Here is a 12,522-nt window from a genome sequence, read left to right on the forward strand (position 1 = left end):
AGACTGATTGATTGTATATTGGAATAGAAGTATTTAAATAACTATAAGGTTGTTTAAAGATTTTTTTTTCCCTCCCACAGCCACTGACATTGAGTCTATCTAGAATGTTTAACTATTATGAGCAATTTATTCAGAGATGGTTTTGGTAGTAGTAACAGCTTTTGTCTTTTGTCCTTAATTGACCCCATGGCAGTTCCTGCTACTCATGTACAATTTATATGCCTATTGAATACATTGGATTTCCATTCTTGTTGATTGTCAGATGTTTGTCATATTGTCTTTTTGTCTCTCAAATAATTTTTACTATCTGAACTCTGAACTTTCCAGAGCGAATATTATTTTTCACAATCATCTTAACACCTGTGGTACACATTTCTTTCTGTTTCATCACATTCTCTATCACTTTTGCCATCCAATGAGTTTTGAGGACGGTTGCCTTACTTTTCCCTCCTTGTTGGAAATTACTTTGAATGTGCTCAAGCCTTCACTACGCTAAGTGCAGTCCGCTGTGCTATCACAGTTTTAGTTGTCAATCATTCATCTTGATTTATCCAGGCACAAGTCCACTATCAATCAAATGAAATTGGTCATCCCCAATTATTATTTTTAGTCTAGATTATTCCTTCTCTTCCCATAGCTAATCTAAATGTTATGCTGTTATAGTCTCTAAATGGTCCTCTACTAATATTTGCTGCTACACTTCATTCCCAAGAACTTGATCAAGGAATGCCTCTTTCCTCAATGGGTCAGAAATGTATTGACTAAGAAGGTTCTCGTGAACACACATGAAAACTCTTCTCCATCTCTTCCCTACTGACTTTTGCTGTCCCAGATTAAATGTGGATATCTAAATTCTCCTACTATAACAATGCTATAATTTTTATGCCTCTCTATAATTTCCCAGGAGATCTGCTCCTCTATCATTTTTCTATAAAACTTTCTTTATCAAAAGTCCTGTTCCACATTGGGTCTTATTTCAGGCTCACCTCCAAAACTAAAGTATCCATTGTGTATTTATGAGAAACAACAAAAGTTCCAAGTGATATCATAAATGCTTATTTATAAAAATATCAGAAATGTACAGAACTTAAACATTGCTGAAAGGACATTAGAAGTATAAGTTTTCACCTTGCATCTATCAGAACTAAGGCACAAGAAACATCCTTTAAAAACAGGGGCACCATTTTATACAGAATGAGAAGAGGTTGTTGATTGGTACATACATTGTGACTTTTTCAAGAAAGGATTCATAGAGACAGGCATGGCAACACCGTAGCTAATCAGAATCAAGCTGCTTGATGTGAGAATTAAGATTGACAGTCAACTGTTCTGGCTGTGTCTCCATGCCAATGATGGCTCGACCAATCAGCAGCTTCCTTCATGCTGTATAAAGTGCGATAACCTTTGTTTAAATTTGTTTCTTGTATCCAAATTCTGATGATGACTGTAAGATGAAAAGTTTAGACTTCTACTCTCCTTTTAGCAATGCTTAAATAACAGTCTTTTATCAGTTAAAAAAATTGAAGCGACACGATCCACCTTTGACCGTGCTTCATTCCATGAATAATTATTGCAGATTATAATACATGGAATATTTTAGGACTGGCGCGTCCTTGTTTAATTTAGTTTCAGAACACACTTGCAAATGTCATAATGATGAATCTTACGTTGGTAACTAGCAACATAATGGAATGTATGGATGAGTCAAAGCAAAAATGCTGTGTATGGCCAAAAAGCAACTGGCTGCTATGATATTGTGGATTTCATTATTTGTACTTAATTTTGTGATTTGGACCTTTCTGACAGGCACCTAGAGCAGAGTTTAATGTCAGGGTGGGAAACAAAAGTTCAGGCGAAACATAATAAACCCCAAGTTTCATGTATGTGGTCACATAATTGATGTTATAATGAGTATGATAGCTACTTAATAGATGGTGGGGAGGCAGAAAGTGGGATAAATCACTCTGCTCCCAATTTAAACATACAATGGAGTCAATTGCTATTTGATTGATGCAAGTAGACAATGAAATCGCATGGAAAACTTCATTCAGTAATGTCTCAGGAGAGGCAGAGGACCTGGATCTTAGAGAGAGCAGCCACTCAGACATGGAGATGCCAACACCCTGAAGGTGAGGAAGGAAATCCTCTTCCAGAATGCTGGTGCAGAATGTTCCATACACAGATCGGTTTGTCCTGCTTAGATAGATCAGCCCACACAAAAGGTCACAATATAGTGGCTTTAATGTGAAAACATAAAATATGATGCAGCTCACAGAAAAAATAACACCACTGAGATGAAACAAAAATATAGACATGCAAAACAGAACCTCAGTTTCCAGTTACTAGAGAATTAAAACCCACAGTGTAGCATAGATGTATTGGTGCCTGATGACTAAAATTGAAAACTGATTATGACCAGGACTCCTGAAATCCATTAGTATAGTAAGATTTTTTTGACTGGTAAGGAAATGATGGGCTGAATGGCTTCCTTCTGCACCAATAAACATCTATGAGTCTGAATAAAACTACTTTCAATTGATGAATGTGCTGGCTGATCCCAGGGAGTTCTCTGTAACACTCTTAATGCCCCTATAATTTTCAACATTACCTGGATTGCTTCCTGATCCTAGAAGACACAGTTCCTCATGGAGCAGCTGGCATATATGAGTTACACTAAGCTACATCTCAGACAGCTGAATGTACCTATCCTGTCTGTGGGTTATATGATTGTGCATCAATGTTTGTGGTCGCACATACCACTGGTTGGCAGCATTCCATGCTGTTTGACCCTCTGTTATCAGTCCCCATTGCTGTTGCGGCCTCTGCTCTGCATGACCCTGAGACCTCTTTTGCTGGTTCCTGTACAGCTGCTATATTGTTCTCAGAATTGCTGGTTCACTTGCCCCATTATCATGTTTGACTGAGATCAGAGAGGAATTCATTTGATCAGCGTATTCTTTGAGGCCCTCCGACCCATCTTGTGCTGCCGAACAAATGGGGATCCTTTTAACTACCACTGGGAAAAGTCTGATCTCTGCTCACTCCATCATGATCAATTCAATCCAGGGGTGTTTACTGAGGTAACTTGTTGATGTTGCCATATTAGTGGAGACTGGAGCATTGACACTAGGACGAGAAGCCATGACAATGCAGAATGTTATAAGTATTAAGCTTCCTTTCATCATCTTTGAGCTACAATAAGGCAGGTAAATTTCAGGTACATTTCACACTCTCTCTTATCAGCTATGACTAGTCCTTGAATTTTCCAACCAAAATCGTTCATTTCCACAGGCCCCCACCACTCCCCAACAACATTCATACTGACATCCATCATCCTCTGCACCCCCTCCACTGTCCTTTACCATCAATTTAAACTCAAGGACTCTACTGTTGGCAGCACTGACTCTACCCCTTTATCCAACCATCCCATGCTTAGAGATCCCGAACCATTCGCAGTACCCCACCACCCAAGATCCAAGTTTCTTCCTTGCCATTGCCTGCATTCTTGACTTCTCTGCCCACCTCCCTCTTTGCTGTGAGATTAATGCTTCCCTTGGCCAGTCTCCCTTCTCCTTAGACAGCCTTCACCCAATCTCAATCATTGCATCATTGAGCAATGCTCCCCTTGGAGGGTAGAGCAGTGGTCAATCACTCCATCTCCAGCAGGGTCTGCTCATGCAGTGGAATCTGAGGGCAGGTATAAGCTGCTGGCAGATAACTGAATTGGAAAGGGGAACTTAGTTTTGGTAACATTGCTTTTTATTTCACATGCAAATGTATGGGTAATGTGGTTCTGGGTTGGGAAAGAGGTCACAGCTCAGAAAATAACTCTCTTTATGGCTGTTATGTGTTTGTCACTCAGCTGATGTGGTATATTCACTATGCTGGTGCACATGCTCTGACCAGTGTCATGGTGGTGCAGACAATAGGGTTGCTGAAGGTTTGGCTCCACAATTTAGACTGGTTGGAGGTGCCCTCCAGTATAGTCCAGACACAGTATGCGCAGCATTCTGGCATGTTCAAATTTGTAAAATTGGAATGAGGAATGAGATGATTTGATAGATTCTGAGGAGCTGGGGGAATGGGAGAATTTGTTTGAGGAGAGGGATGAGGACATTGAATTGGAAGTAACTCTCCTTATATGTGGCAGAGAACAGCTGCATTGGGTGCTACAAGCCTAACAGGATCTGCTTGATACCCAGCTCAGGTAGATGCCAGCCAAATGTAGAAAACCATTCGGTACTGTTCAGCTGGTCATGAAACCAATATATCATTGTGTTGTGGGAGCAAACTGTGGCCTTCACTCATTTGTTTGTGTTCATTTTTAGTGGGATTTAAATAAAAGCTAATGATTGGAGTTGTCTGATTATTTATATGCAATGGACAATAACAAGACACAGGTGTACTGTAGGGATTGGGAACAGGGTATCAGTGACTTAGAGTGTTTAGATGGGATATAGCAAAGTACAACTAAACTATGTGGTCTAGTGGTCACATTAGGCTGAGAGAATGGGGTCAACCATACTGGCTATGTGTTATAAAAGGCATGGTTTTGTGGTTGTTGTACCATGAGGGGTTGACACCAGATTGCCAAACGTTGCCTGGATACACAGCAACGTTTTTAAAAATGGCATGGATGCAAGTGATGTCGCTCCTTTAGTCATTATCTGTTGAGTGGTGAGTTGTTTCAGGAATGGTTTGTGGTAAAGTGGGATAGATTTAGATGTTGGGTATACCATGGGGTAGTGTAGGTAGTGACTGAGGTGCTTTGGGTATGATACAGTCAAATCTAGCTGGGCCTGATAGCAAAAAAACCATCTAAAAAAATTATTGGAACTCAAACTTCGTCAAACACATGAATAATTCAGTTCCAATGTCTGAAATATGTGTATGAATGAACAACCTTTTGGTATTTATGCAGAAATGCTCTCTAATGCAGAAGGAGACTTCATTTATGGGAATCTTGATTCATATTGAAAGCTGAACCTTCACAGTTTATTTGCTTGTCCCAGGTTTCTGTGCTGTAGTGCGTGATATTTGTGCACTTGATAAATTTGACTGCCATACTATATGGACTATAGTTCACATAATTTTTAAAATAGAACATGAAAAAGTTGTTTGAATTGTACAATGCTGTGCCATTTGCTGAAAAGAATAAGCATTAATACTGGATCTTACATTCCACGATAATATATCAAATTAAACAATCCAATCCCATTTCTAGTTCACCACCTGTGTAAAGTAATATTGAACTGAAATCCATAGTTGGCACAGAATCTAGTATACTGACAGGTACAGCAACAGTGTTTATTCTTTCCACAAATGGCAAACATTCATTCACTCCATTCATTTGTGTTCTGCCCAAAGGCAGGTCATTGGCTTGTTCTCGGCTAGGTCCTGAGCTGTTTCCCTTGGCAATGTTTGTCAGTGATGGTTAAGTGGCCAACAGGTCTATGAAATTCATGTTTCTAATTTGTTTTGGAATGTTGCGCTTTTCTTTTCCCTCTGCAGCACATTTACAACTACTACCATGTTTTAATACAAAATAAAAATAGAAGATTTTTTTAAAAATGCAATCACTTGGTTATTGAAAACACAAGGAAAATGCTTTCTCACAGCAGAGAGGAAATGACTTTCATTATAAATGTTTCTTATTAAATTTTGGAAATTAAACTTTGATGTGAAAGATATTAAACATTTATCCTTTTGTTTTCTCATAAGTTTGAACAATTGATTTAAAGAGATAATGAGCAAAACACTGCAGCTGCTGCACAATAGCAATATTAACCAATTGCTGGGATAATACTGTACCAATAAACATGTTGTAGCATGTCAATATTTTACTGATGCAAAACTTCAGTTGATGGCTTTCTAAATTAAAATTAAGTGGTGAATTCAAGCTAAAACTAGCCAATTAAAGTAAATTATTATGACTGTCACTCTAAGCAGCTAATGGATTCTTTCCTGAAGAAGGGCTTATGCCCGAAATGTCGATTCTCCTGCTCCTTGAATGCTGCCTGACCTGCTGCGCTTTTCCAGCAACACATTTTTCAGCTCTGATCTCCAGCATCTGCAGTCCTTACTTTCTCCAAGATTCTACATGGTAGACTAGTTGGTAAAGTTAGGTCACAGGAGATTCAGGGTGAGCTTGACAATTGGGTACATAATTGGTTTAATGGCAGGAGACAGAGAGTAATAGTGGAGAGTTCCTTTTCAGATTGGAGGGCTGTGACCAGTGATGTTCCACAGGGATCAGTTCTAGGATCTCTCTTGTTTGTCAATTATATAAGTGATTTGGATGAAAATATAGAAGGCATGGTTAGTATGTTTGTTGACGACAACAAAACTGGTGGCCCAGTAGACAATGAAAAAGGTTTTCTCGGATTAGAAAGGGATCTTGGTCAAATGGGTCAATGGGCTGAAAAATAGCAGATGGACTTCACTATTAATAAATGTGAGGTACAGGTCATTCTGCAATAATGTGACAATTGTGTTCTTCTGTGACCTCCCGCTATAGAAAATCACGCTATGGAAACCCTTCATAGAAAATTGTGTTGTAGAAGATCATTAATGGAAAACCACTATACCCGTTCAGTAGAAAGTTCGCGTTATCCAATGTCCACAGTTTGTCAATCACATTGTAACCACATCGCGCTGACGAAATGTGTATTATTGCAGAACAGCCTGTGTTGCATTTTGGTACGACAAACAAGGGTGGGGCTTATCCAATTAATGGTAGGGCCTTGGGTAGTGTTGTGGAACAGAGGGTGCAGATATATAACTCTTTGAAGTTTGCATCACACATAGACAGGATGGTTAAAAAAGCATTTGGTACATTTACCTTCATTGCTCAGATCTTTGATTATATGAGTTGGGAAGTTACGGTGAGATTTTACAGGACATTGTTCCACAGGAAGCCTCACCAATGTGCCAGTTCCCGTTACCCAGTTTTAGGAAGGATATTATCAAGCTGGAGAAGGTTCAAAAGAGATTTACCAGGATGTTGCCCGATATGGAAGGTTTGAGTTATAAAGGAAGGCTGGAAAAACTGGGACCTTTTTCACTGGAGCATAGGATGTTGAGAGTCAGATGTACAGCATGGAAACAGACTCTTCAGTCCAACTCATCCATGACGAACAGATATCCCAACCCAATCTAGTCCCACCTGCCAGCACCTGGCCCATATCCCTCCAAGCACTTCCTATTCATATACCCATCCTGTTGCCTTTTAAATGTTGCAATTGTACTAGCCTCCACCACTTCCTCTGGCAGCTCATTCCATACACATACCACTCTAGAGTGAGAACATTGCCCCATAGGTCTCTTTTATATCTTTCCCCTCTCACCCTAAACCTATGCATTCTAGTTCTGGACTCCCCCACCCCAGGGAAAAAATTTGCCTACTTATCCTACCCATGCCCCTCAGATTTTATAAACCTCTATAAGGTCACCCCTCAGCCTCTGACGCCCCAGGGAAAACAGACCCAGCCTATTCAGCCTCTCCCTATAGCTCACATCCTCCAACCCTGGCAACATCCTTGTAAGTATTTTCTGAACCCTTTCAAGTTTCACAACATCTTTCCGATAGGAAGGAGACCAGAATTGCACGCAATATTTCAACAGTGGCCTAACCAATGTCCTGTACAGCCGCAACATGACCTCCCAATTTCTGTACTCAGTACTCTGACCAATAAAGGTAGCATACCAAACGCCTTCTTCACTATCCTATCTTCCTGCAACTCCACTTTCAAGGAGCTATGAATCTGCACTCCAAGGTCTCTTTGTTCAGCAACTGTCCCTAGGACCTTTCCATTAAGTATATAGGTCCTGCTAAGACTTGCTTTCCCAAAATGCAGCACCTCACATTTATCTAAATTAAACTCCATCTGCCACTTCTCAGCCCATTCGTCCATCTGATCAAATCCCATTGTAATCTGAGGTAACATTCTTCGCTGTCCACTACACCTCCAATTTTGATGTCATCTGCAAACTTACTAACTGTACCTCTTAAGCTCACATCCAAATCATTTATGTAAATGATGAAAAGTAGTGGACCCAGCACCGATCCTTGTGGCACTCCACTGGTCACAGGCCTCCAGTCTGAAAAACAACCCTCCATCATCACCCTGTCTTCTACCTTTGAGCCAGTTCTGTATCCAAATGGCGAGCTCTCCCTGTATTTCATGAGATCTAACCTTGTCAAACGCTTCACTGAAGTCCATATAGATCACATCTACCACTCTGCCCTCATCACTCCTCTTTGTCACTTCTTCAAAAACCTCAATTAAGTTTGGGAGACATGATTTCTCATGCATAAAGCCATGTTGACTATCCCTAATCAGTCCTTCCCTTTCCAAAAACATGTACATCCTGTCCCTCAGGATTCCCTCCAACAGCTTGCCCACCACCGACGTCAGGCTCACTGGTCTGTAGTTCCCTGGCTTGTCCTTACCACCCTTCTTGAACAGTGGCACCACGTTAACCAAGCTCCAGTCTCCAGGCACCTCACCTGTGACTATCAATGAAACAAATATCTCAGTAAGAGGCCCAGCAATCACTTTCCTACCTTCCCACAGAGTTCTAGGGTACACCTGATCAGGTTCTGGGGATTTATCCACTTTTGTGCGTTTCAAGACATCCAACACTTCCTCCTCTGTAATATGGCTATTTTTCAAGAAGTCACCATCTATTTCCCTACATTTTATATCTTCCATGTGCTTTTCCACAGTAAATACTGATGTAAAATACTTGTTTAGTATCTGCCCCATCTCCGGCGGCTCCACACAAAAGCCACTTTGTTGATCTTTGAGGGGCCCTATTCTCTCCCTAGTTACCCTTTTGTCCTTAATGTATTTGTAAAAACCCTTTGGATTCTCCTTAATTCCGTTTGCCAAAGCCTTCTCATGTCCCCTTTTTGCCCTATTTCCCTCTTCAGTATACCCCTACTGTCTTTATACTCTAAGGATTCACTCGATCTATCCTGTCTATACCTGACATATGCTTCCTTCTTTTTCTGAACCAAACCCTCAAATTTCTTTAGTCATCCACCATTCCCTATACCTACTAGCCTTTCCCTCCACCCTAATAGGAATATACTTTCTCTGGACTTTCATTATCTCATTTCTGAAGACTTCCCATTTTCCAACTGTCCCTTTACCAGCGAACATCTGCGCCCAATCAGCTTTTGAAAGTTCTTGTCTAATACCGGTAAAATTGGCCTTCCTCCAATTTAGAACTTCAACTTTTAGATTTGGTCTATCCTTTTTCATCACTATTTTAAAAGGGCGACCTGATAAAAAATGTATAAAATAATTAGAGATACAGTTCGAGTTAATGGTAGTTATCTTTTCCCTAGGATTTCAAGACTAGGGGGCACATTTATAAGGTGAAAGGAGAGACATTTAAAAAAGATATGAGAGATTTTTTTTTTACACAGAGGGTTGTTCGCATGTGGAATGTACTTTCTGGGAAGTGGAGGATGTGGGTACAATTACATCTAGAAAACATTTGGATAGATACTAAAATAGGAAAGGAGCAGGCAGGTGTGACTAGCTTAGTTTGAGATTATGTTCAGCATGGATTGGTTTGACCGAAGGATCTGTTTCCATGCTGTAGGACTCTATGACGTGCACAATAAACACACCATGCAGCAATATGATAAAAACTCTGATGGACTGTTTTTACCAATATGTTGATGGAAAGATAAATATTGGCAGCATAACCAGGGATAGCTCTCCTGCCCTGCTTCAAAATAGCACCATCGGATTGCTTCAAGAATGGACAGGGCTTTTGATTAAGGTCCCCGAATGAAGGAGGGTACGGTCTGGGGCAACACATGCTCAATGTTACACACCAGTGCCAGCTTGAATTTTATGCTCAGGCTTTGTAGTTATGTTGAATTTAATCCCTCCATAGCAGTTGGCAGAATTTAAATTTAATCAATAAATTTGGAATATGAAGCATGTTTTAAACTAACACTGATTTTCGTGAAGATTTATAGCTCCGGTTGTGGTTGAGTTTGTTGGTTTGCCCGCTGAGTTAATGCATTATCATGCAGATGTTTCATCACCATGCTTGGTAACATCAGTGCAACTTCTGTGAAGCGTTGTTCTACTCCACTTGATATTTATTTGACTTGGTCTGTTAAAGTAGGTGCTGTCATTTCTGTTTTTTCTCTGCAGTAACTTCCATATGGGATCTCTTTCTACATGCATGTTGATGGCATTCTGGGTTGAAAGCTAGGCCTCTAGGAATGTCTCTGCTTCGCTTGTCCTAGGATGGTTACATTGTCCCAGTCAAATTGTTGGCCCTCCTTATCTGTGTGTACTTAGAGGTGATCATGCTGTTCGCTGCTAGTTGGTGCTCATATGTCTGGATTACTAATTTTCTTCAGGTCTGTCCAATGTAGTGTTTATGACAGTCGTTACATGGGATTTCGTATATTACGTTGGTCCTGCATGTTGTGGATCACACAGGACTAACGTAATATGCAAAATCCCATGTAATGACTGTCATAAACACTACATTGTACAGACCTGAAGAAAACTAGCAATCCAGATACATGGACACAAACTAGCAGCAAAACTGCACAACCAACTCTCCCTCATCTCAATACACACAAATAAGAAGGGCCATCAATTTGACTGGGACAACAGAACCATCCTCAGACAAGTTAATCAGAGACATGTTTGGGAAATCCTAAAGGCCTGGTTTTCAACCTGGAAGGTCATCAACAAGCATGTAGAAATAGACCCCAAAAAGATCTGCAGAGAAAAACCAGGAATGTCAAGACCCACCTGAAAAGACGAGATCGCATAAATATCAAGTTGATTAGAACAACAATGTTTCCCAGAAGTTGCACTGATGATGTTACCTTGCTCGGTGATGAAACTTCTGCATGACAACCCACCAGTTCAGCAGGCAAACCAACAACCGCGCTACCGTTGATTGTTGTGAAAAGAAAAAAACAACCAGTTCATTAACTTCTTTAAGGGAAGGAAATCTGCAACTCTACCAGATCTGGCCTACCTGTGACTCAAGATCCACAGTAATAGGGCTAGCTCTTAACTGCCCTCTGCTATGATCTAGCATGTCACTTCGTTCAAGGACAATGAGGGATGGCCAATAAATGTTGTTCCTTGAGCACTACCAGCAGTAGTGTGGGGAATATTAAAAAAACAAGAAAAAGAAAAGAAAAAAAACTAAATGTTGTTTTTGGCAGTGATGTCCACTACCATTAAAGAATAAAGAAAGAAAAGCCTTCAGACTGAAAGGTAAAAATATTATCACTAAAATCATACCAGTTAGGTTTGAATCTGAAACGGTGCATCGTTTTGGCAGAAATCTGCTATATATTCGATGAAGAACAGCCAGGAAATGACTGTAGTCTACATGTTGGGAACCTCCCAGAACAAACTATGTTCCTTCTAGGGTACAGTGCTGGCCTGCAGGAAATGGTTAGCCTCTGCCAGAATAAGTCAAAGCTTCCTATCATTGATGTTACAAAGGCGCTCGTAAAAGAATGGAGCTTCTCTTTCACAAGGCCTCATAAGGCCACTCTTGGCAATGTCACTGGGGACTTCCAAGCTGTCAATGACCTGTTTGTGTAAGTCTCATCCTGACACTCAACTTCAGTGAGCTCAAAGAGATGATTCTGTGGTAAGCTTCATCTTAGTACAACTGCTGGGAGCAGGCTGTGACTAATGTTCAGAAGCCAACTGTTAACTACCAAAGAATAACATGTGGCAGTGCCATTACAGGAAGGATCTAATTGCATTAGAGAGCAAACAGAGACGATTTATGAGGTTGCTGCTAGTTCTGTACAATTGTAGATCTAAGGAACCTCATTGAATTGAAGCAGAGAGAGGCTGGTGTTGCATTCCTTTGAACAGAAAAAAGGCTGAGACGAGATTTAATTGAGGTATACAAAGCCGTGGGGGCACAGCTAGAGTGAATCAAAGGAACAATTCTGCAGAAAGGTCAGTGGTTAGGGGGCATTGATGTCACATGATTGGTAAAAGGACCAGAGGAAAAACAGAAGCAGGTGGGGGTCTAGAACTCCTGCCTGAAAGGTTGAAAAGGTAGAAACCCTCAGTTTATATTTTAGAAAGTGTCCAGATGTGCACCAAAAGTATTCTAACCTCCAGAGATATGAATCAATTGTGGGAAAATGCATACAGGCAGGATGATTCATCCCTTGTGTTACGGATCAGACAAAACCTCCCCCAAACCCCAAAACCCCTCATAATATATGAAGAGGATAGATGCAATCTCAACTTTTTCTTCTCTTAAAGGCGAGCACCAGGTTTTGCAATCTGGTGCAATTCGAATGGCCAAGCTGTGAGCCTTGAAACAAACCACACTTCATTCATACATTATAGTTAAAATACAACAAACGAAAGAAGAAATTGGAATAATTAACTCTATTGGAAAACTTAATAGAATAATAAATTATTTAACTACCAAACAGTAACTTTCCCAATGAAGTAACATCCCATAAATATACCTTTGGCAAAGGCAAAG

Source organism: Chiloscyllium punctatum, chromosome 20 (assembly GCF_047496795.1).
Source record: "Chiloscyllium punctatum isolate Juve2018m chromosome 20, sChiPun1.3, whole genome shotgun sequence".
Lineage (NCBI taxonomy): Eukaryota > Metazoa > Chordata > Chondrichthyes > Orectolobiformes > Hemiscylliidae > Chiloscyllium > Chiloscyllium punctatum.